This window comes from Bufo bufo, chromosome 3 (genome assembly GCF_905171765.1).
Source record: "Bufo bufo chromosome 3, aBufBuf1.1, whole genome shotgun sequence".
Taxonomy (NCBI): domain Eukaryota; kingdom Metazoa; phylum Chordata; class Amphibia; order Anura; family Bufonidae; genus Bufo; species Bufo bufo.
In genome coordinates, this window is record NC_053391.1 from 620,111,561 (window position 1) to 620,136,080 (window position 24,520).

Here is a 24,520-nt window from a genome sequence, read left to right on the forward strand (position 1 = left end):
TATAGTCAACTTTCCTATTTGATTGCTTGAATTAGCGAAGTTGACGAATAGGTAGCTAAAACGAAGATGTAGAATACTTCGTTATCTTCGTTTTGAGGAATATGACTAATACATTTGTCATATTCGTCATCTTCGCTAATTCTAGATATCAAACCAATAGGAAAGTAGCCTTAAGTTAAAATCGCAATACGCGATTATTTAAATCGCATAATAATCGCGATAGCTAGAATAATGACGAATATTCGATTTCGACGAATATGAAACGAATATTCTATCGAATATTCGCGAATTTCGTCGAAATCGAATATGGCACCTGCCGCTCATCACTAATGGTCAGCACATTCCTCCTGCTCGTTCTACTTCTGGCAGCAGAAGAGCCTTTCACTTCTATCATCTCTGTCTTTACTTCCGGCTCGGAGTGGGGTGCCTATAGAAGATAGTCTTCCTGTTGATGACTTGTATGAGGAGTGTCAACATTTGGACTGCCATGAGGAAGAGGCTCAGGTGGAGGCAGAGGACCCGATGCATAGCTGTGTTAGTGGTTGTACTAGTAATAGGACTTGACACTGTGGTGGCGTTAGCTGTGGCGACAGTGGTGCAAATGCAGAGGAGGGAATCATTTGATGGGGGGGCGGGAGCCCATAATGACATATCACAGTCTGATAACAGCAGTGTCAGACTGGGGTGCCTATGTCCACCAGTAAAATTTATTTTGGGGGCCCACTGTACAGATATATTCAAATATGACCTGCTCAAACAGCAGCAAGATGCTACCAGATGAATATGGAGGTCTCTGCAGCAACTTTGAGAAGGAAGGTCTTGGGGAGAAGAGGACACTGGCAGCTTTCCTCTATACCTAGAAGTCATCTCAGCTCTAATTGTGTCTATAATAATAAACTGGGAAGTTTTTTTAATAATCTATCAAGTTTTTTTTATATGAACATAGGCTTAATGAGGTGCTGTACATTGAATATATGTATGTAGTACTGTAAATTCCAAAATACAAGAAAAAAAGACAGCACTCAACTGTGTTCTTTCCCTGGAAGCATAGGCCCAGCCCAGACTCGGCTGTACACAAACTGGATGCAAAGGAAAAAAACACGGTCCAGCTTCCCATAAAACACTTTGCAGCTTTTTTTTTTCCAATAAAAAACTTTAATACATACACGGTTTACATGCAAAATCCACAATGTCTACGCTTTTCGGACCTCTAAATTTCGGTCCCTACTTATGTCATGAGTAAGGACCGGAATTTAGAGGTCCGAAACGCATAGACATTGTGGATTTTGCATGTGAACTGTGTATGGATTATAGTTTTTTATTGGAACAAATAAAGCTGCAAAGTTTTTTATGGTAAGCTGGACCGTGTTTTTTTCCTTTGCATCCATTAAGTCTATGTGTATGTGCCAGTAAGTGCTATGTGCCACTTGTGCTGAAGGTGGGAAACTAGGGGCCCACATTGCTCAGGGGCCTACTGGGGGATTCACCTATACCCCTGCCGGCCAGTCTGAGCTTGGATAACAGTGGCGGGGAATGACCAGCAATTTTCTTGTGTGCAAACTAAACTCCCATCTGGCCAAGTTGCTGGCAATGCAGTTGTTGACATACACCTTAGTTTTGGTAATTGTCTTTAAGTTCCGTGCGTTCCCCCAAATGTAATCTTGCTGTATGGCATTACTACCTCTGACCAGCTGTCCGTTAAAATTGTCCTGTTCTACAAATGTTGTGCAGTTCTGCCCCTTCACTATAATGCAATTTAACAGACATTACTACTTCTGGACAACTCACCAAAATGTAATTATGCTCTATGGCATTAGTACTTCTGGTCAGCTGTCTGCTAAATTTGTCTTGTTTTCTAAATGACTGAATCCTTTATTTGGCACATACCCTCTTCCTTGACCCATTTAGTGAGGCAGGTACCGTTGTCACACCCAAATAGGCAAAATTGTCTCAGTGCCCTGCAGTGGATCTGATGAGCTTGGATCAGATCTACTGCGCAGGCGCAGAATCACTGAGCAGACTCAGTGCTTGTGCAGTGGATCTTCTGCTGCTTCCCAAGCTCAGGAAGCAACATTTGATTCACTGTACAAGCAAAAACCTGTATTGCGCCTGCAGAGAGCTGCAGAAAGCTGCTGAAAAAAATAGATAGTGCAGGTAACATTGTGATCAGAAATAAATTATTATTTATGTACATACACAATGGCTTTTTCTGAAAATTCAGCTGAATAATAAGTACACTGTAGTCAGATATATTTACTTTTTCCAATCAATCTAATCATTGATGAAATCTTTAGGGGCAGTCTAACATGCCTAATCTATTGTTTCCTCAAGAGAAAGCCTTTGCCAACGGTGTCTGGTGTATCTCCATTTTCCTTATGAAAAAAACAAGCGCGCTCAGCAGATCTACTTTTGGGGAAGTCAGGAAAGAAAGCTGTTCAAAGGTGTTTTCAGTCGACTAATTTGGCCAACAATCTAATATGTACAGGTGTGTTCTGACCCTACCCTGACAGCAGAGGCCGGGTGAAAAAAGGATCGGGGATTTTATTAAGATTGGTTCATTGCTCTCTCTACTGAAAACACAGATGAAAATAGCACTTTAACCGCCTCACGTCCGCCCATAGGATATAAACGTCCTATGGGTGGACGTCTATTTCTGACAGCACGTTTTAAAACGTCCTGTCAGAAATAGCAGCTGCACGCTAATCGTGCAGCTGCTGATCGGGTTGCCCGCTGTCAGTGACAGCAGGGCAACCCTAAGACAAGGCAGGGACAGTGCCCAGGTGTCCCTGCCTTCACGATCGCTGCAGACACAGCGCTCACCGAGCGCTGTGTCTGCAGAGCAGGAAGCGCTGTGCGCTTCCTGTTCCGGCCCGGCGGTCATGTGACCGCCGTGACCGGAGAGTGCAGGAGCTGTGTGAGGTCTCTCAGAGACCTCGATCAGCCCTGCTCTGAGGCTGTACAGCGCTGGATTGCTGCTGTACAGCCTCTATAGGGGTGCATTTGTCCTGTAACTGGGGCTACTATCTCAGCCCCAGTTACAGGAGAAATCAACTGTGAAAAAAAAAAGAAAAAGTGAAGCAAATGTCCCCCAGAGGTCTTGTATGACCTTATGGGGGACGAAAAGTGTAAAAAAATAAAAATAAAATAAAGGGTTGAAAAAATCAAATAAAATAAAGTTTCACATGTAAAAAAAAAAAAAGTTCCCAAGTTAGGAATAAAAAAAAAAAATTAAAAATAGAAAAAATAAAGTAAAATAGACATATTTAGTATTGCCGCGTCCGTAAAAACCAGCTCTATAAAAATATCACATGACCTAACCCCTCGGATGAACACCGTAAAAAATAAATAAAAAAAACTGTGTCAAAACAAGCAATTTTTGTCACCTTGCATCACAAAAGGTGCAACACCAAGTGATCAAAAACGCGTATGTCCCACAAAATGGTACCAATAAAACCGTCACCTCATCCCGCAAAAAATGAGCCCCTACATAAGAAAATCTCTCAAAAAATAAAAAAACTATAGCTCTTAGAACATGGAGACACTAAAACATCATTTTTTTGGTTTCAAAAATGCTATTATTGTGTTAAAGTGAAACAAATAAAAAAAAGTATACATATTAGGTATTGCCGCGTCCGTAAAAACCAGCTCTATAAAAATATCACATGAGCTAACCCCTCGGGTGAACACCGTAAAAAAAAAAATAAAAAAAAACTGTGTCAAAACAAGCAATTTTTGTCACCTTGCATCACAAAAGGTGCAACACCAAGTGATCAAAAACGCGTATGTCCCACAAAATGGTACCAATAAAACCGTCACCTCATCCCGCAAAAAATGAGCCCCTACATAAGAAAATCTCTCAAAAAATAAAAAAACTATAGCTCTCAGAACATGGACACATTAAAACATAATTTTTTGGTTTCAAAAATGCTATTATTGTGTAAAACTTTAATAAATGAGAAAAAGTATACATATTAGGTATCGCCACGTCCGTAACAATCTGCTCTATAAAAATGTCACTTGACTGAACCCCTAAGGTGAACGCTGTAAAAATAAATAAATAGAAACTGTGCTAAAACAACCAATTTTTTGGTCACCTTGCCCCATAAAGTGTTATATTGAATGATCAAAAAATCATATGTACCCAAAAATAGTACTAATAAAACTGGCACCTTATCCCCTAGTTTCCAAAATGGGGTCACTTCTTGGGAGTTTCTACTGTAAGGGTGCATCAGGGGGCTTCAAATGGGACATGGCATCTAAAAACCATGTGGAGTTCCTTTCCTTCTGCGCCCTGCCGTGTGCCCATACAGCAGTTTACGACCACATGTGGGGTGTTTCTGTAAACCGCAGAATCTGGGTAATAAATATTGAGTTTTGTTTGGCTGTTAACCATCGATGTGTTAGAGAAAAAAATTGATTAAAATGGAAAATCTGCCAAAAAAGTGAAATGTAAAAATTTGATCTCCATTTTCCTTTAATTCTTGTGGAACGCCTAAAGGGTTAACAAAGTTTGTAAAATCGGTTTTGAATACCTTGAGGGGTGTAGTTTCTACAATGGGGTCATTTATGGGGGTATCCACTATGTAGGCCCCACAAAGTGACTTCAGACCTGAACTGGTCCTTATAAAGTGGGTTTTGGCAATTTTCTTAAAAATTTGAAGAATTGCTTCTAAACTTCTAAGCCTTCTAACGTCCTAAAAAAATAAAATGACATTTCCAAAATGATGCTAACATAAAGTAGACATATGGGGAATGTTAAATAATAAATATTTTATGAGGTATCACTTTCTGTTTTAAAAGCAGAGAAATTGAAATTTAGAAAATTGCGATTTTTTTAAATTTTTGGGTAAATTTGGTATTTTTTCATAAATAAAGGTGAAATATTTTGACTCAAATTTATGACTATCATGAAGTACAATGTGTCACGAGAAAACAATCTCTGAATGACTTGGATAAATAAAGGCGTTCCAAAGTTATTACCACATAAAGTGAGATATGTCCGTTTTGCAAAATTTGGCCTGGTCAGGAAGGGGGCAAAGGGCCCAGATGGGAAGTGGTTAAGGAATTTAGCCTGCTGGCCACAGGTTGCCTGTTAATTTAGGCTCCTGGCGTTTGTTGGATACCTGTATACTTACCTGATCCTCTTCCCTGACGATCCTTTGCCTGCTCCTCCTGTACTGCGCATCCCTCCTGGTATTTTGACCTCCGCTTCCACCTGACTATTCTTTGCGGACTCCTTTGGTACTTCTCGACTCTCCTGGTATTTATGACCCCGGCTTCTCCTGACCACTCTCTGCTTATCCATCTGTACTGCGTTGTCCTCTTGGTTTTGACCCGGTCTGTTCACTATCCGTTATTTGTCTTGTCTGTCCTTCCCGCACGTATCCTAAGTTAGGGACTGCCGTCCAGTTGTCCCCTGTCATCAGGACTCGTGAGGCAAGTAGGCAGGGCCAGGGGTGAGGGTGGAGCGCAGTGGTCACTATCATCCCCCCTGTGTGTGTGTGTACGTGACCGTTACATTTATAAAGCTTATAATGCTATGCCCCCTTAACCCCTTAATGACTGGGCCATTTTGCACCTTTTTGATTAGGCTTATTTATGAAAATCTGACATGAAACACTTTTACTTATCCAAGCCATTCTGAGATTTTTTTCTCGTGACACATTGTACTTCATGACAGTCATAAATTTGAGTCAATATATTTCACCTTTATTTATGAAAAAATACCAAATTTACCAAAAAGTTAGAAAAATTAGCAATTTTCAAAATTGCCAGCACTGATGTCGACCGTTACAGTAGAGTAGATTGTCAGCTGTATATCACAGCTGACAATCTACTACCGCTCGGCCATCCTGAAGCATTATGGGGAAGAAGAAGGGGTGGGGGGGGTCGCCCAGATCATTATTACCTGGATGCTCGGCCATCCTGAAGGGGGGGATATATCGAGGCACAGTAAACACAGAAGCGCAGCCCTGATCTCCTCAACACTAACTGAGGAGATAAGAGCTGCGCTGCTGAATGCTGTGATTGGTCAGTCAAATATGACTGACCAATCGCAGCGATCCAAAGGCAGCTCAGCTGTCCATAGCACCCAATTAGATGCCAGTGTTACCGCAAGTGTACTTTCAGGGACACTTTCATCTCATGACATACTGTGCACGTCATGATGCGGTGACTAACACCACATCATGACGTACACAGTACATTATTAGTCACTAAGGGGTTAAACCTGTTTTTGGTCACAATATTGTCACATGATAACAGATAACTATTTTTGCCTTTGCTCATAATTTTCTAAATTCTATGAGGACTATCACCAATGGCTCATCAGTGATTAGCCTACTATAATTTTTTCCCTAAAGTGTAATTGGCAAAATTTTTGAGAGTTCAATTATCATAAACTAGGCAGAAGAGAATACGAGCATTCGTAGTTGAAAGAACAGAAACATAAAGCTTTTACTGTAAAAGCCATGGAGTCACTGGATAGAAAAAAATAATTACTGTCTGTCTTAGTTGGACAAACAATTTTTATAGTCATTCTAAAATGTAACATACAAGAATCTCTAGCTACACATAATAGGAAATTATTGGGAAAAAAAAACTACTAAAGTAAAACTGAGAAATTGCTTATAGCAACCAGTCAGTTTGATACTTACATTGCCATACCCCTCTCTTAGACAAGTGGCAGGTTTGTGTAACAGTGGCTGCTGTGCACCGCTGTTCTCCTGCTTACCACCGTGGTCCTGGGTGCCATGTTCAGCAGTAATCTGCTGCCTGTGCTTTCCCATTCACTGTTACAGTCCTGGGCTCTGTCCTTGCAGGTACTATTTGTTCTGGTATCTGCTCCACAGTTTCCTTTCAGCCTTGGACAAAGCATGCTTGCTGCAACTTTCCTGCAGCACTTCCTTAAGAGCCGGCGCGTGTCACTTCCCGTGCTTTATGGGTTAGTTCCTGTGACCTCGCTGACCAATCCTAGCCCTCCTGCACGTATATAAGTGGGTTCTCCAAGATTATTATAATTATGTACCACCCCCCGAAATGCTTTCTCTTCTCTGCACTGCCTGTCCATCCATCTTCCCACTGTTTGTATGTAAAGCCGCATCAGTAGCATGCAGGTATTCGAGACATAACCTCTGCAGCCAATCACTGTCCTCAGCAGTCTTCTACCATGTGGCATAAACCTGCACGTCACAGCTGCCGCTTTGAATACAAACGGCGGAAGAAAATCCAGAGTAGTGGGCCAATAGACACACAGAGATACAACACTGAAAGCTCTGGTAAGTTTTCTATCTCACCCCAATGTTGAATTCAGAGCTACAGTTCACTGCTCAGTTCTGCTACAGAATATTAGGAGAGTAGGATCTCCTCTTCTCTTTGTGTACCATGTATGGAAGACATCATAGCATCTATTTTCCACCCAGTTTCCCCTAGCTAAGAAAAAAAACTGACAAATATAGATGGATCCTACAGAAGGGGAAACTGCTAAATACTGCAAGACACAAGTACTATGATGGTCATATATAGCTTTAAAACAACTGGGGTCAATGCTAGCCCCCCCTTCCTTATCACTTAAACCAAACCAAGTTCTAAACTGAACAAATCTGGTAATAGAAACATTAGGAAACTGTTGATATAACCTTGGAATTGATTCCAAGATGGAATTGGAATTTCCAAATAAATTGTACTTTTTCTTTATATGGATATAGCCAATGTTATGTATCTGTTTGCATAAGAGACCATCCACCTGTGTTCTCTAATCCTCCATCCCTTTGAAGCATTACATGGCATTCATTACACACAATCTTTTTCATGGTAATGCATTAAATAATTCCTTCTTTAAATCTCTATAAGAACTAATTACTAATAACATGAAAGGTCAGTAAGTATCAGAGACGTTACTACAGCAACCGGAATACTTACTCATTCAAACATCTGTTACTTTACATAATTAGCAAAATTGCATCTTTTTTTTCCCAGCAAACCATTATCTAAGCTCGAGTAGAATTAATCTATACTATATTTTCCAAGAAGTCATCAACTGTAAAGCATATTATTTGTCTTGATATGTATTGTGGCATACGCTGAATAAATAGACCAGAACGAATAATGGTCGAGTTCAAGATTTTACTGTATGCTTAATACAAGCACAATTCAAGTGAAAATTTATAGATGGAACATAGAGAAATAAGTCTGACATCTAGGTCAAATGTAGTCAGAAAGTCCAGACGGCACTCAGAAGTATCATTTTGCAATTACTGTTACTTATTGTAGTTTAGTGCTCTTATTAAGAAAAACAAAATCTTGCTGGTATAAACCTTTTAATGGGCAACACAAATAGAAGCAATGATGTTACAATGCAAGTACATTACATCAAATGTTAGATAGGTTGAAAAAAAAAAAGATGTGATGCTTACCACTAGAGATGAGCAAAGTTTTTGAAAAAAATTTTTTGGTAACTTCACAGAAGTTCACAAATAAATTTGATTTGTTCCATGTTAATTTGGCATTAATTGCTATAAATCAGGTATACCCAGGCTACTCTGCGTTAGGGTACGGCCAAACGGAGCGGGCGGGTTGCAGCCATGCTGCGGTGAAGAACCACACGGCCAATTAGCCCACAACTGCCTTTCATTCAATAATGAAGACCGCACTATATAGACGGTCTTCCTTTGTTAATTCAATAATAAATCCCAGCAGCTGTGTGTTAACGATATGAATTTATTTAAACATGCCTTCATCAAGAACTTGTTGATGAAGGTATGTTTGCCGAAATAAATTCATATCGCTAAGACACAGCTGCTGGGATTTATTATTGAACTGATTGTGGAGATCTCTCCTTCTCCCATGCAGCATGCACCGAGTAAGTGCTGACCAGCTTTACCATTTTCCTTTGTTAATGGCTGCATGGCACCTTTAATGCTGCTGCTTGTATGGGGATTGGCTGTTTAGGCAGGGGCAAAATATGCAAATTATTACTGTTCTGGCCTGCAATCTCCTGCAGGTTATTAGACAGTAAACACAGAATATTAATCAGCTCTGGCATACCCACTTCTCCAACCCTAGCACTCTACTGCCCTACAGGTGGGAGCCCTTCTGCCATCTGCTTTTCTTCCTTTTCCACATCATCTAATATCGATGAGAATATTTCATCAGGAACATCCTGCTCCTCCTCTCTCTGCATCTGGCTGGCTTCTAGGACATGGAGACTTTGAAGAATGATTTGGAAGAAGTAAAGCTAGCAAAAGATGAGGATGGTCATCCTGGCCCTGGTCCTACTAAGGGGTGCAAACTGGATGGTATTGGTTGTCCCGCTGGCACTGGAATAATAAAAGCTTCCATCTTATTGGTATTGAATTACATATCTTAGTTTACGGCTGACATAGGAATAAGTAACTGTAGGAAAAAACAAATAAAACTGACGCTGAATAAGTCTCCTTGCACTCTCCTTCTTCAATATTGTTCTATTAATCATTTTCAGCAATACTGTCCCTGGCGCATGAGCGCTTGTCACATCTCTCCCTATGCTCAGCTCACAGGAAAATGGCAGAGACCGGGCGGGATGAGGGTTTTATAGGACTGTGACATCACAGGGGATGGCTATCTGCAGACTGGCTGGCTGCAAAGCATTATGGTTGATCCAGCATTCCTGGTCTTGTCTCCTCTACACTTAGTATAATTTTGTAACGCATGCAGCCGCCATTTTAGGAAAAAGTTCAGATACGTTTCAATTCAAAGTTTTCCTAAACGTCAGACTGAATTCCTCTTCAAATGGTTTGGTTTGCCTAACACTAACAGCAAGCTTTCGATACAGATCATGGTCTATTCATCAGGCGTACTACAAGAGTGTCTGCAGATTTAGAACTATATATACAGGTATATAATAAAAAAGAGCAGAGACCTGGTGTAATGAATGGACATTTGAAAAACAACAGAATATCAAAAAGATCATGGGAATGAGTCTTTAATTATCTTATAGATAGGCAGTGTGAAAGTTTTATGGTCTCTAAATAGATGTTATCTCAGAGTTGTCTCCAATATGTATATCTATAGCAGATTGTTTAGATCTTGTAATGAGCCAAAAATATATGGGACACCTTCAGTCCTGTTTTCAATGTGTCAAGCAGAGTCATAAATGTATATTCTCAAATTCTTCTGGCTTTTTAAGATTTGAAATGGCCTTTTAGTATGACTACTTTCATGTCTTTTTTCATTGTGTCCCTGGCTACAAAAAAGCTTAGCCACAGAAAAATAAACCTTTTTCTTTATAATTGAGTGGTGATGGAACCTCACGCTTACTTTAAGTTTCTCCAGCATAGAGACCCCAACAGGACATTTGGTGCACAGAATCAGTTACACAACATTGGCTGTACAATGTGTGGTACTTTATGCACACGTTGGGAGACAGAGGGAATTTTTTGGAGGTGTTATCAGTTTTCTTTAGGCCGTATCTGGAATAGATGCATCAGAGGAGGCAGGTGTCTGATGGAGAGTGATAACAGACTTGAAATGTTGTCTTTGCCTCTCAATGTGGCAGTACACATAAAGGACCAGTAATTGCAGAATTATACTACTGAGTGCTGTCTCGACTTTCTGACTATATTTGCCAGGACCTGTGCCAGAGGGTTTCTATGAGATGAACATCAACAAATCCTGTAGACATGATGCTGTCTATCCATTGGAGAAGTGTTGTTTATCTAGGTTAGAAGGCTGAAGGTTCTAGAAGGATTATGTAAAATTTGATGAAATAAGTTGAACTATTAACATTTTTTGGGGACACACTCTGAAAACCTAACATAATGAAAGCATAAATAAAATAAGCACAAATGGAAATCAATACAAATTGGACACCAGTTCACTCCAGTAATTGAAAAGAACAATACACAGTTTTATGCTTAGTGCAGGGGAGGCAGTGCATGACGGGGAGACAGAATTAATCAACTTTCATGTTTCAAACTTCACTGGACAAATAAAATATACATTCTGATCAATTCCTGTCTGAGCAAGGTCAGATTTTAATAAATGAGACCCATATGTTTCATATGAATTAACTAGAGTTGTAACCTGAAAGCTCTGTCTAAAGATTATATTTTTCCTCTTCATGCTTTATCCATTAACCGTACAAATCTTTTTACTTAAAGGAGTTCTACACCTTTTGATTAATGACAATCTATCCTGCCTTCTCAAATAGCTTTCCTCTCAAACAGTTGATCAGTGGGGGTGAGGAGACACATTAGGAGGGAGGAGTGACACTAAAGGCAGAGCTTGTTAAGAGCTCATTTGCTTCCCTTTCTTCCCAAAATTCCAGAGGATCTTGTATGGCCTATAAGCCTCCTCATGCCAATTAAGGTGCTCTCCCCAAAGCGAGATAGTACCCCCCAAATCCTGATTTAGGCCGCTCACCCAGTTAAGCCAGTACTCTCTGCTCTGCACTGATGAGGGGCAATCACCCCGAAACAGCTGTCTGCAGATGAGGTGCTGGCTTATTTAATATCTGAGTCATGTCTCAAGGCCTATTTAAAGGGTCAAACATTGACTTATAGGATAGCTGCCTTACATCTGGCGGCATCAGAGGCAGAGCTTGTTAAGAGCTCATTTGTATCCCTTTCTTCCCAGAATTCCAGAGTAGTATGTATGACCTATAAGTTTTCTCATGCCGATTAAGACGCTTTCTTCCCAAGAAGAGATAGTACCCCCCAAATCTTGTACTAGATTGAAACAGAGATCAGACCCTGAAATGTTGAAGTCTCTGTACTGAGACAAAAATAAAAAGTGAAAAAAGTAAAAAAAAAAGTACCCCTTTCCCTTCATCAAGCGATTTTTTAATAAACAAAGCATTCCAAAATTATTACCACATAAAGTCACACATGTCAGATTTTTTAAAAATGGCTAGGTCCTTAAAGTTAAAACTGCCCAGGGTAGAAGGGGATAATGCTACTCCTCAAGTACACAAACATAGTTGGGTGTATTAGTAGATCATAGACTATAGTGATGGACGAACATCTGCCGGGACGGTTCGCGAACGCGATCAAATGTTCGTGAACCGCAAGTTCGCGGCGGGTCCTATTCATTTTAATGGCAGGCGAGCCAGAAAAACCTTCAGCTCATATTTGCAGCCAAGAAATAATTACTAGAAGTGCACAAATAGTCCCACAACATGGACAGTGACATACCAGATGTATTATTCGAATTTGCGATCTCCATTAATTATTTTTTTCAATGCAAAATATCGCCAATATAATTTTCGCGTATGCGCATGTGCAAATGCACTATACAGTACCCAAATGCACTATAAAGAAAGTATATTGGTATATAACACCCCGCTTCAATCAGTTTTTTTTTGTGGGACGACTGGTATATCACACCAGTAGAAATTATTTGTTTCAATAATGCTTGTCCCTCTATATACCTGCAGTATCGCAGCAGAACCGCACACAACTGCCGCACAATACAAATGCACTATAATATACTTTCTAGCATAGAAAGTATATTATAACATTGTATAAGGAAGGCAATCCATTAGAATATACATAAAGATAAAACGTAAACTTTAATAATTTTACTATGAGGGTCCATTCACACGTCCGTAAGTGTTTTGCGGATCCGCAAAACACGGACACCGGCAATGTGCATTCCACAATTTGTGGACCGCACATCGCCGGCACTATAATAGAAAATGCCTAATCTTGTCTGCAATTGCGGACAAGAATAGGACATGTTCTATTTTTTTGCGGAAACGGAAGCACAGATGCGGAAGTGCGGATCCGCAAATGCGGATGTGGATCCGCAAATGCGGATGTGGACAGCACATTCCGGCCCCATTAAAAAAAATGAATGGGTCTGCACCCAATCAGCAAAATTGCGGAACGGATGCGGATCCATTTTGCGGACGTGTGAATGGAAAAGATATCCCTCAAAATGAAAATAAATTCAATTATTAAAGTTAAGCAAAAAGCATAGATGTGGTAGGCAATAACAAGTGCTCGGCGGCACTAAATCATGTGCTCGGCGGTACCAAATCAGAAACCATATGTCCTACCACAATCCGGGGGGTTCCAGTGCACATCCATGAATCCCGGAGAGAAAGCAAAAACCTTCTATCCCTGGGCTAGATGATGATGTGGAATTGAAGGACAGGGTGGGCAAAGAACTGTCCCTGATATTGCCCTACAGGGGGTGCTATTCTGGCCCTAATAGCCTAACCACAGACCACCCGCCCTGATAAGAGCGACCCCGTCCGGAACCTTACCCTATATAAAAATGGCCCTAGTAAGCCCCTAGACTTCCTGGTGATCACTATATAGATCTATGTGTTTTTGACTCATTATAAAAGTATATTATAAGTATATTGCACCCCTCTGTGTATCACACATATCAATAGCACACCTATACTAGTCCTTAAAATGACTTTTTTGGCCCTATTAGCTAGCGTTTGTTGTGCCTAACAGCCTGTCCCTGCTCCACACAGCAACCTCTCCCTACACTGGCAAAACACTGAATGTAAAATGGCGGCCAGATCAGGTTTATTTATAAGGTAGGGGGTATGTCCATGTGCTGAAATGTCTCAATTGGCTGTCCTGTACCACCTGATGGATGTGTCATGGGTCAAAGTTCTTCATAATGTGAAAGAATATGGCGGGCGCGAATTTCATCATATGTTCCCATGTTCGGCGAATCGCGAACACGCAAAGTTCGCCGCGAAACGACGCCATCTCTAATAGACTATATAACAGCATGGAATGCCAGTCAGATGCCACTACGGCCAACAGAATTTTGTCTTGTATTAAAAGAGGTATGGACTCACTGGACAGGGATGTAATATTGCCACTATACAAAGCATTGGTATGGCCTCACCTTGAATATGCGATTCAATTCTGGGCACCAGTTCATAAAAAGGATGCCCTAGAGTTAGAAAAAGTACGGAGGAGAGCAACCAAACTCATAAAGGGCCTGGAAGAACTTAGCTACGAGCAAAGATTAAACAAACTGAATTTGTTTAGCCTTAAAAAAAGACATCTAAAGGGGGACATGATTGACCTGTACAAATATATAAACGGACCATACAAAAAATATCTAGGGAAGCTATTCTGTGTTAAAGCCCCTCAAAAAACAAGGGGTCACTCCCTACGCCTGGAGAAAAAAAAAGATTTAGTCATAGAAGGCAACAAGCATTCTTTACAGTAATGGCTGTGAATCTCTGGAATAGCCTGCCACAGGAGCCGGTCAAAGCAAATACAGTAGATAGCTTAAAAAAAGGCTTACATGACTTTTTAATTCAAATTACCATTGAGGCTTATGACAATGCATAGAAATCTTGTTCTACAAACCCTTTTCCTTTGGCCCAAGCCCTTTTTGAAAGGAAGATGGATATTGATCCAGGGATTTGTTCTGTGGGTCAATATAGTAGGATTACAGGTTAGACTTGATGGACTTTTAACAACTATGTAACTATAACAGCTTATTCTGAAAAGTCACCTGAGACAACACACTATGACACCATATGAAATGGACCAACCCAGTTGAGACTACATTTCCTCATTCAGAAAATGGGACTAAGACATGACATATTTATTTCCATGGTCCTCCAACAATAAGGTAATCAAAGTCACGCTAGAATTTGAAGCACCAATAAGCCATCCATAATAATTGTGGACTGAAAGTTTTATAGATCTGATAGCAACTTTCAAATCATTACGCTTATGATCGTAAATTAGTTTGTAAAGGAAGAACATATTATTTAGTTACATTATAAACTGAGGTGGGACGTCTCCTAAATTACACAAAATGTTACAAATGTGGTCAATAAAATAGAGCAAATAATAAAGGCAGAGAATGGAGATGTAGCAAAAGTTTGAGTTATAGTCCATAGTAGTGTTGAGCAAATCGAAGTTAATGAAGTGGAATTCGATTCAAATTTCAGGGAAAATTAGATTCTCCACGAATCCAAATTTCCTGATGATTCGTGATATTGAATCAAATTATTTCTAAAATGGCTGCTACACATGTTACAAAGTGAAAGTAAGAAGCCTGGGAAGGAGGGAACACCCATAATGCCCTGCATTCAGTGCCCTATGAAAGCCCTCATCCTGCCCGGTCTCCTGCCATTTTACAGTGCATGAAGAGACGTTACAAGCACTAGGGACAGTGTTTAGAATAGACTTTCTTTACAAAATATTACTTTTGAACAGTTCAGGGACAGCTTAGTGATAGTGTAGGGATATAATAGGGAGACTTTTTCCACACTATAGGGAGAGTGCAGGGGCCAATAGAGAAGCTATTCTATCACAACTTGCTGCAATAATTGGGGATAAAAATCATTCTGATACTACTGATTTTAGGTTGTTCACATTCTTTTATACATTAGTAATTTCATTAATCCTTGATTCTGTTATTGAAGTAAAATAGCGATCTGATACTACTGATTTTGGGGGGTTCACATTCTTTTATACATAAGTAGATATGTTAAGTTAACACTTCATTCTGTAATTGGGAGGAAATAGCGATCTGATACTACTGAATTTGGGGTGTTCACTTCAATGGGGCCACCAAAAAATGGAAATGACTCCGTGTGCATTGTATTTCCATATATATGTACACATGGCAGTTTCGTTTTGCAGACAAGGATAGACATTGTTACAAAAGATATGGATGCAATGCGGATGTCACATAGGCGTCTTCCGTATTTTTTGCGGATCCGTGTTTTGCGGACTGCAAAATACATACAGTAGTGTGCATGAGCCCTCAGAGTGACGCCTGTTACCTGCCTGTCATACTGACACACGGTAACTGTTTCACTATCACAGTGGACTATCTATGCATGTGTTGTACACCGAGATAGACGCTCCCTGCAGCCAGTAAGTAGCTGATTTTGAACGCACTTTATCTTCCAAATCAAATTTTTGAAAACTTTGCTCATTTGTAGCCGATGTCATATACTTCTGAACGAGTGTAAAGGCTGGGCCTTCAATAATGGCTTTGAGCAGCCACAAGGTATCTATTATTTCTAAGGCTTCTTTCACACATGTGTCAGCTCTCCAACAGGCCATTCCAGCAGAAAAGAGTCTGCAGGAGCTTTCTGGGTCCAGCCTAGCTGGATTTTACCACAATGCCTGCCAGCCCCATTGGCTAGCAAGTAGTTGCCGGATCTTCTCCGGATCCCATTGTAGTACATGGGGCCAGTGGGCATTGTGATTACATTCAACCATGCCGGATCCAGAGAACTCAAATCAGAGGCTCAAATCAAATCAGAGGCTGCAAGTGTGAAACAGCCCTAACACTATTTGCAAAAACATAGTTAAAGGTTATTTATCTGACAAATGCCAATTTAAGAGAGACAACTGTTTGTGCATCACAGTTGAAAGAACTATCAATATTTTCCAGCAAAAGCGAATGAAAAATTTCTAATATGTAAGAACCAACAATGGCTAAATACTATTTTTTTAAATAATGACAAATGAGCAGGTGTTGGTAGCATTGGGCATCTAGGGCAACAGCCTATGAGAATTGGGGATACAAACTCTGTGCAGGCCGGTGGAATGGCGTCACTGCATCATGTCTGCCTGTGGAGGTATCCTGTCCATACCACACCAGTCTGTGCCTCCACTGTTAGACATACATCTCTACCCATAGTACATGTCTCTTCTTTCTGTGCAAGACCAACTGTCACAGTCATTACCTCTGGCTGTGACCTTCTGTCTATGCTCTCGCTGCAGCTCCGTTCCTGTGTGTCATTTGTGGTTCTTTATGGGTTAACTCCCCTGTGTGTCTATTAGGAGTTAATCCTCTCTGTCTGCTCCATGGGTGTGGCCTCTCTGCTGCACCCATGGAACCTGTATATAAGGCCTAGTTCACACGAACGTATGGCTTTTATAGTTTTTTGCGGTCCGTTTTTCACGGATCCGTTGTTCCGTTTTTGAGTTCCGTTGTGTCTCCGTTTCCTTTCCGTTTTTCCGTTCCGTTTTTCCGTATGCCATGTACAGTATACAGTAATTACATAGAAAAAATTGGGCTGGCCATAACATTTTCAATAGATGGTTCAGAAAAAACGGAACGGAAACGGAAGACATTGACTTGAATGGAGCCACGACCCGTGATTTACGGCCAAATATAGGACAAGCTCTATCTTTCAACGGAACGGAAAAATGGAAATACGGACCGTATACGGAACACAAAAAAACGGCCCGTATACCCGCAAAAAAAAACGTTCGTGTGAACTAGGCCTAAGGCTGAGGTTTCCTCAGTTATGTGTCAGCTCTCCTGGTGTGTGTTGTCTTGTGCTGCTCCTGGTTTGTACTCTCTCTCCCATGCTGCTGACCCATGGGATCCGTGTCTGTCTGTCTGTGCTCTGTGGGTTTCCCTACTTGTTCATTGACGTCCTCTCTCCCGTCCTCTTTGACGTCCTCTTTCCTGTCTTTCTGTTATCTGTTCTGCCAGTTATGTTTTAGTTACCTTGTGTGTATTCATATGTCTCTGTTCAGCAAGCCCTTGCTGCAGCGCGCTTAGCTGCAGAGTGCTATGCGCAAGGCCACGCAGTATACTACTGGTGGAGCAAGTCCTTCTCTGCTCATTGTCACTCCTGTTTCCTTGCTATGTATTTCTGCTTATGTTATTAGTTGCCCTGTTTTCTATTTGCCTGTCTGGTATGTTTGCCTATGTGCCGTCGGTACCTTCTGGTACCTATTGTCCATTCGTTCCTGCTGTCACTGTCTAGTTCACGCTCCAGAGTGGACCCTGGCAACTTCCTGCGGCAAAGCCTAACCCTACCTTCTGGGGCCCTAGTGAATACCAGGAGTTGCTTAGTCACGCCCCTCTGGAGTATTACTAGACAGTGGCGCAGTGGGGGTTTTCTCCCACTGTGCTGACAGTACATAGAGCTCATGTTTTGTCTGTGCTGCCTTCACTGCTTTTTGTTTGTGCAATAAACTCCTATGTGTCTGTACCTGATTTCCTTTTGTTTATTGCTTGACGACGCGGTGGTCTCTCCTGGGACCTCCTACTCGTGACACCTAGAATGAGCAGGAGTGCAGGAGCTCGCCTTTCATATGACAGTCAGGCTCCTGTTCTAATTACCTGGAAGTGCTGATCAGGGATTTTTATCCCCTTAAATGCTGCAGTCAATAGCAACCATGACATCTCAGTGGTTGAGAGGGAGAGAGCTCTTTCTCTCAGACATCGGCACTCTGGAGATGAGATGATATCTTTACATGGCAGCTGTGAACCTAATTAAAGCCCCAGGTCTGTCTGCAGAGTATATCTATCAGCTGTGCCAGTGGTGCAGCCTGATACTGCCTGTCATCTCACTGACAGTATAAATAGTGCATAAATATAAATGTATTATAGAAGCGATCAAACGATTGTAAGTCCCCATGTGGGGCTAATAGTGGTAATAAAAGTTAATGTTAAGAAATATACCTTGAAAAAAATGCTGTTAAAAATTGCAAAAATTAAAACCCCTCCACATATTTGGCATCATCAAATCCGCAACGACCTGCATAATGAATACCATTAAAAAAAACTGCCAGAATTTCTGTTTATTCGCCACCAAAAACAGATAAAAAAATGTTATTTACCCTAAAATAATAACAATGAAAAATCAAGGAAATAATCCTGTAAAAATGAAGCCTCCAACATCTCTGTGGAATGAAAAAAAAAAAAAGATATGGGCATCATAGTTCTTGAGATGAGAAGATACACAAAACATTTTCTTTAAAAAAAGGGAGTTTTTATTATGCAAAAGTAGTAAAACTGACCCAAACAAAAAAATAATCAAGTTATTTATTTCGCAAAGTGAACAAAGCAAATTGAAAGTTATAGCTCTTGGAATGCGACTATCAAAAAAATGAAAACAAAATTAATATTTGCTCACAGGGGGAAGGGTTTGTAACTGGACAAAAGTATAGAACTTTCAGAACTCATGCATAAAGCATGCTTTGGTTAAACAACATATTTTTGGCTCAATGACAAATGAAAACTACTGTATATTAAAAAATTTGGAAGAGCCGCAGATACATTGTTGAATTCCTGGAGGGGCAAATACTTAGGAGCACTAAAAGTATGTAGTTTACAATACTCCATAAAATATGCTACCCTGGCACTCTACCAGTCCAAGAAGGGCCAAACTACAGTATGGTTTATGTCTTTACTCATTAACACATTATGGTCCCTGATCCTGATATATACAACTTTAGAACAAAAACTTTTTTCATTCTGTTCCTAGCAGAATTGAATTTAAAGTAAGAGAAGTCACCTAACGTACTGGAAGAAGTTAAGATATTCCTGATGTGTTTTTATCTCTTTGCTGAGCTTAGAAATGCCAACTTATCAAATATTCTTTTTATTATTATAATGTTGGCTACAGTGTGACACATTCTCAGTTTTCTCTTATAAGTTCTTAAGAAGACGTTCAAGCACAAACTTCCATAATTATATTTAGATCTATTTAGTCCTATCATTTTGCTATCATTGTTTTTAACATGCCCTTTATCTTGTTTGATCATGGTTTTGTGGCATTTGGTATTTTTTTCTATTTAATAATTTTATTGTAGGTTTTGGTATAAAAAATGAAATTGTGGGCTGTCATGTCATGTCTTTTGTTGCAGATAAAGTAATACTATGGGGGAATGATTTATCACTCCCGCCCCCCCTTCCCCCCTCCAAGCCCACGCTAGTTTTTGGTGTTAACAAGCCACAAAACTCTTTAAACTCAGTTTAAATGCCATTGCAAATTTTTGAGTCTCAACTGACATTTTAGGATGGGATGTGGGTAGGGGCATCAGCCCCATACATAAATAATGACATTTATACTGGCATAAATAATGACTGAAATCTAGATTTCAGTTCGGACTGCTGGAGGAGGCATTTAATTTGTGACGAAGTTTGCATCTCATAAAAAAATAAATGCTTCCTCTGGCAGTGCAGGCCATATCAAGACCGACATAGCACAATGGTCTTGATAAATCGGGGTCTATGTGTTCATTCTCTTTACCTCATTGCCTTGTCAAGGGCCATGGAATACATACTAATTTATGTTGCTTATATAACGCTAACATATTCTTCAGTGATGTATGGACATTAGTCCCTGTCCCTTATTGGGCTCATAAATTTCTTATCTCAAACACACTGACTAACCTAGAGGAAACCCCCTCAAACATGGGGAGAACATTCAAACTCCATGTAGATATTCTTTTTGGAACCAAGGACTATAGTGCTGTAAGAGAACAATGCTTATCACTAAGTCACCATTTCACCTATACATTATACTGGTACAGTATATTTGTCATTTATACTGTATATTTGCCAATTTGTCACATAGGGTGTTATAATATTCCAACTGTACAACATGGAAATAATGTTGCGTTTCTCCTAATGGTCTCCTCCTCTTTCTTCTTCCCAAATGCACTCACATTAAAGGGTTATTCCCATCTTGACATTTACCTCTATTTGGTGTGATAGAGAACTGTAAGTCCCGAGACATGCGGACGTCCCGACGACAGGAGATCAGTGAGACTGACAACACGTGGTTTGATCTGACAGGTTTTTCTTGTGGATCAATAGGTGTCTGTGTTGTTTCTGGTAATGGCTGTGTGGTTTATAGCTTCTGTGTCTATGGATTGTTTGTGGTTGGATCTCGGCTAAGTTCCTTGTGCTTCCATAGCCTTTTAGAAGTTAAGTCTTTCCTTTCCCTTTTGTATTTTGTTTGGGTTCTGTGTGTTGCATTTCCCTATTGTTTGTATTAGGCCTGAAGTAGACAACTGTTCTTCCTTCCTTTTTGAGGAACAGGTCTCATCCCTGCCAATAATACCAGGGTCCTATAGGGCTAGATAGGACTCTAGGTATTCCTGTGTATGAACTCACCTACCTTTTGGGCCTGTTCATACTAGTAGTCAGTCAGGATTTTGGTTAGAGTTTTCACTAGGAGGTGTCCATCTTCCTTCCCTAGTTCTCAGGCCTGATTTCCTATTTCCCCCTTCCCTCCTATTCTCAATGTGGTGTTTCCCTACCACACCAAAGTGTGACGCCTCTCCTCCCTGCACCAGTTTTACTCACCAGTGGATTTGATTGTCAGTGGAGCGCTTATTCTGTCTTTTACTTTATTTATAGTAGTGGAGAACTGGTGTTCACAAGATTACACTTCCTCTACAGGATATATGCTTAGTTTTAGCTGTTTCCAGTGATCCCATAGACACCGAATAGAGTGGTAGCATGTATGCAAGACTATAGCTCTATTCAAACTCCTCATTGTGGTCATGCAGTGAGGAGGCGGAGGAGTGAAGGAGTCCAGACTAGTAATCATGGGATCCCCAACAATTAGACATATATCACCAATCCTGTGGTGATAAATTAGAAAATTGGGCTTTGTGGGGCAACCCCTTTATTGCTTCTTGGGTTGCTTATAAATATAGCGATTGAGAGCTCGTTGCATCTACTGTATGCTACGGAGCATTGCAGGTCCTAAAAACTGTGATACAAGGTCTGTAAGACTGTAGGAAGATAAAATAGACTCCTGGTAGTGAATTTTTTAGTTTTGCCTGGTGCTACACTTAAAATATAAAATCAAAGTATTATTTTGCCCTACTCTTATCTGATGAACTCTCACCAGTACTGGGTGATATCAGTATCTACAATGGAAAGAGGATATTTCAGCATTTAATATGACTAAGAACCATTTTCACATTTAAAACGAAGGTGCTTTTTCAGGCATTTTATGTTTTTATTGTGGAATTAAAAGTTTGGTTTTAATTTTTCTAACAGAATTTTTCTATATTCTGTGCATGCATTTTTCACCTGGGTCCTGGCCCAGTATTGTTTACCAGTCAGCCATTTAGCATGCACATGCGACTTTTACTCCAAGGATAGAGAGCTATTTTCTAGGTGTAGCTGGTGCTTTCAAGTGGCTTAAAGGGGTTATCCAAGTTCTCAAACAGCCCCTCATGTGCCAGGCCCTCACAGGTAATATACTTACCCCGCTCCCAGCCCCTGCTCGTCCCGGCACCGCCGCTGCTGCTTCTCCCTGTACACGGATGAAAACATCCGTTGTCGGGGGGGTGGAGTAGCCAATGGCAGGCAGGGATGGGGATGATCCTCCCTAGTGTCACCCGCGATACTAGGGAGACTTCTCCCCGTTGCTGCCTGCCATTGGCTGCCCCCCCTCTGACACCGGATGTTTTCATCCGTGTACAGGGAGAAGCAGCAGCGGCTATGCCGGGACCAGGAGCAGCGCAGGGAGCGGAGTAAGTATATTACTTGTGAGGGTCTGACACATGGGGGGGGCTGTTTGAAAACTTGTATAACCCCTTTAAAATTCTGTATCAAAGTAAGCCAACCAATATTTGATATAAAGTTAGACAAAAGTGCCAAGCCCTGAACCAAATTTATCATCCAGCCTGATCCTCTGTGCTAAATGTGATGTAGGTCTAGACAGCCTGTCTAAGTTTACCCCATCTCTAACTTTTGTAAATTTGCTCCTGTGTGATTCCCAAGCCTGTGGACTCTGATTAAGCCTGTGCCTTCAGAAAGAGACTGTTGTAACCACTAAGCTTTTTGCCTCATAGGAGACTGTAACTATTAAGACAAGTGCCTTTTGTAAGAACTCTGTAACTACCAAGCTCGCTGCCTCCAGTTCAGTGAAGGCCACTGTTCCAGTAACCACTGTGTCTGCCTGTTTAATTCTTCCATTCTTAAGTGAGTGACCAAAACGATCCTGAGCAAGAGCTGACCCAGCTTACATGCTAAGCTACTAGTTTCTGACTCCGTAAATGAAACTTTTTTTCCAGGAAAACATAACTCATATGCGTGTTGTTTTTCTCTCTCTAAAAATAATTCTTGGTCTTATTAATTTATAATGTTTAATCTCCAGTAAATAAAAAAAAAAACACTTCATGAAACTTGGCATATTTAAGCTTTTAATTTCATAATTTGCATAATTAATGTAAAATCTTAATACGCCGCTTTTTATGTACAGTTTTGCTTAAAGGCAGTTCATCGTCCAAATGTTTCTTACTAAAAGCCACACTCTGCTTTGTATTAACACACATCTAGCACTTAGGTCTACATCTCATTTCTAATGCTTTTCTCATTTTTTTTTTTTACCATAATGAAGGCTGCAACATTTATCTCCAATATCCAATATCCATCCAGAGAACATATTTAATAACAAAACAATTGCACTTATCTTTAAGGTGTTTCTTTCTTAGAAAAAAATGGATTATCAGGTAAAGGGAATATCAAATTCATTGAACCATTCACTCAAACAATGCCTTGTAGAGCTACAGTAGCTCAGTTTAACCCTTTCAGGACCCTGACATTTTTTTTTTACCTTAAAGGGTTTCTGTCACTAGAATTTTCAGTATTAAACTGGCTGACATTAGCGATGTGCTAATGTCAGCTGCACCTAACTCTGCTATTCTAAAGATTATCCGTGCCCCTGTTACTGTAGAATTCTTACTTTTATAATGTGTAAATGAGCCTCTAGGGGCAGGGGGGGGCGTTGCTCCTGCACCTAGAGGCTCCCGTCTCCCACCTCAAGTCACGTCATCCAAGTGTTGATTGACAGGGCCAGACGTGTTCGCATCCTTCTGCCTGCCCTGTGCCCTGAAGAAATCTTGCACAATTCGGTATTCTGCGCAGGCACAGTGAGGGAAGGACGCTTGCAGGCTGTCAGCTTCCTCACCACGCCTGCGCAGAAAATACTGAAAATTCTAGTGACAGAAACCCTTTAAGGACCAGGCCATTTTTTGCAAATCTGACGTGTCACTTTATGTGGAGATAACTTTAAAATGCTTTTACTTATCCAAGCCAGAGATGCTCAACCTGCGACCCTCCAGCTGTTGCAAAACTACAACTCCCAGCATGCCTGGACAGCCTACAGCTATTAGGGCATGCTGGAAATTCTAGTTTTGCAACAGCTGGAGGGCCGCAGGTTGAGTATCCCTGATCCAAACCATTCTGAGATTGTTTTCTTGTCACATATTGTACTTCATGAGAGTGGTAAATATGAGGCAAAATACTTCATTTTTATTTATAAAAAAATACCAAAATTTTGAAAAATTTTGAAAAATTAGCAATTTTCAAAATTTCAATTTCTCTGCTTTTAAAACAGATAGTGATACCTCCTAAAATAGTTATTACTTTACATTTCCCATATGTCTACTTCATGTTTGGATCATTTTGTACATTACATTTTATTTTTTGGGGACGTTACAAGGCTTAGAAGTTTAGAAGCAAATCTTGAAATTTTTCTGAAAATCTCCAAAACCCACTTTTTAAGGACCAGTTTAGGTCTGAAGTCACTTTGTGAGGTTTACATAATAGAAACCTTCAATAAATGTCCCCATTTTTGAAACTACACCCCTCAAGGTATTCAAAACTGATTTTGCAAATTTTGTTAACCCTTTAGGTGTTCCACAAGAATTAAAGGAAAATGTAGATGACATTTCAGAATTTCACTTTTTTAGCTGCTTTTCCATTTTAATCAATTTTTTCCGCTAACAAAGCAAGGGTTAACAGCCAAAGAAAACTCAATATT

General features: G+C 40.3%; 1 protein-coding gene across 1 annotated transcript in view; it reads left to right on the forward strand.

The window, feature by feature from the left end:
• Positions 1–24,520, forward strand: part of TRPC4 (transient receptor potential cation channel subfamily C member 4) — a 467,661-nt gene that overhangs the window by 10,272 nt on the left and 432,869 nt on the right. The gene's annotated exons all lie outside the window — the stretch shown is intronic.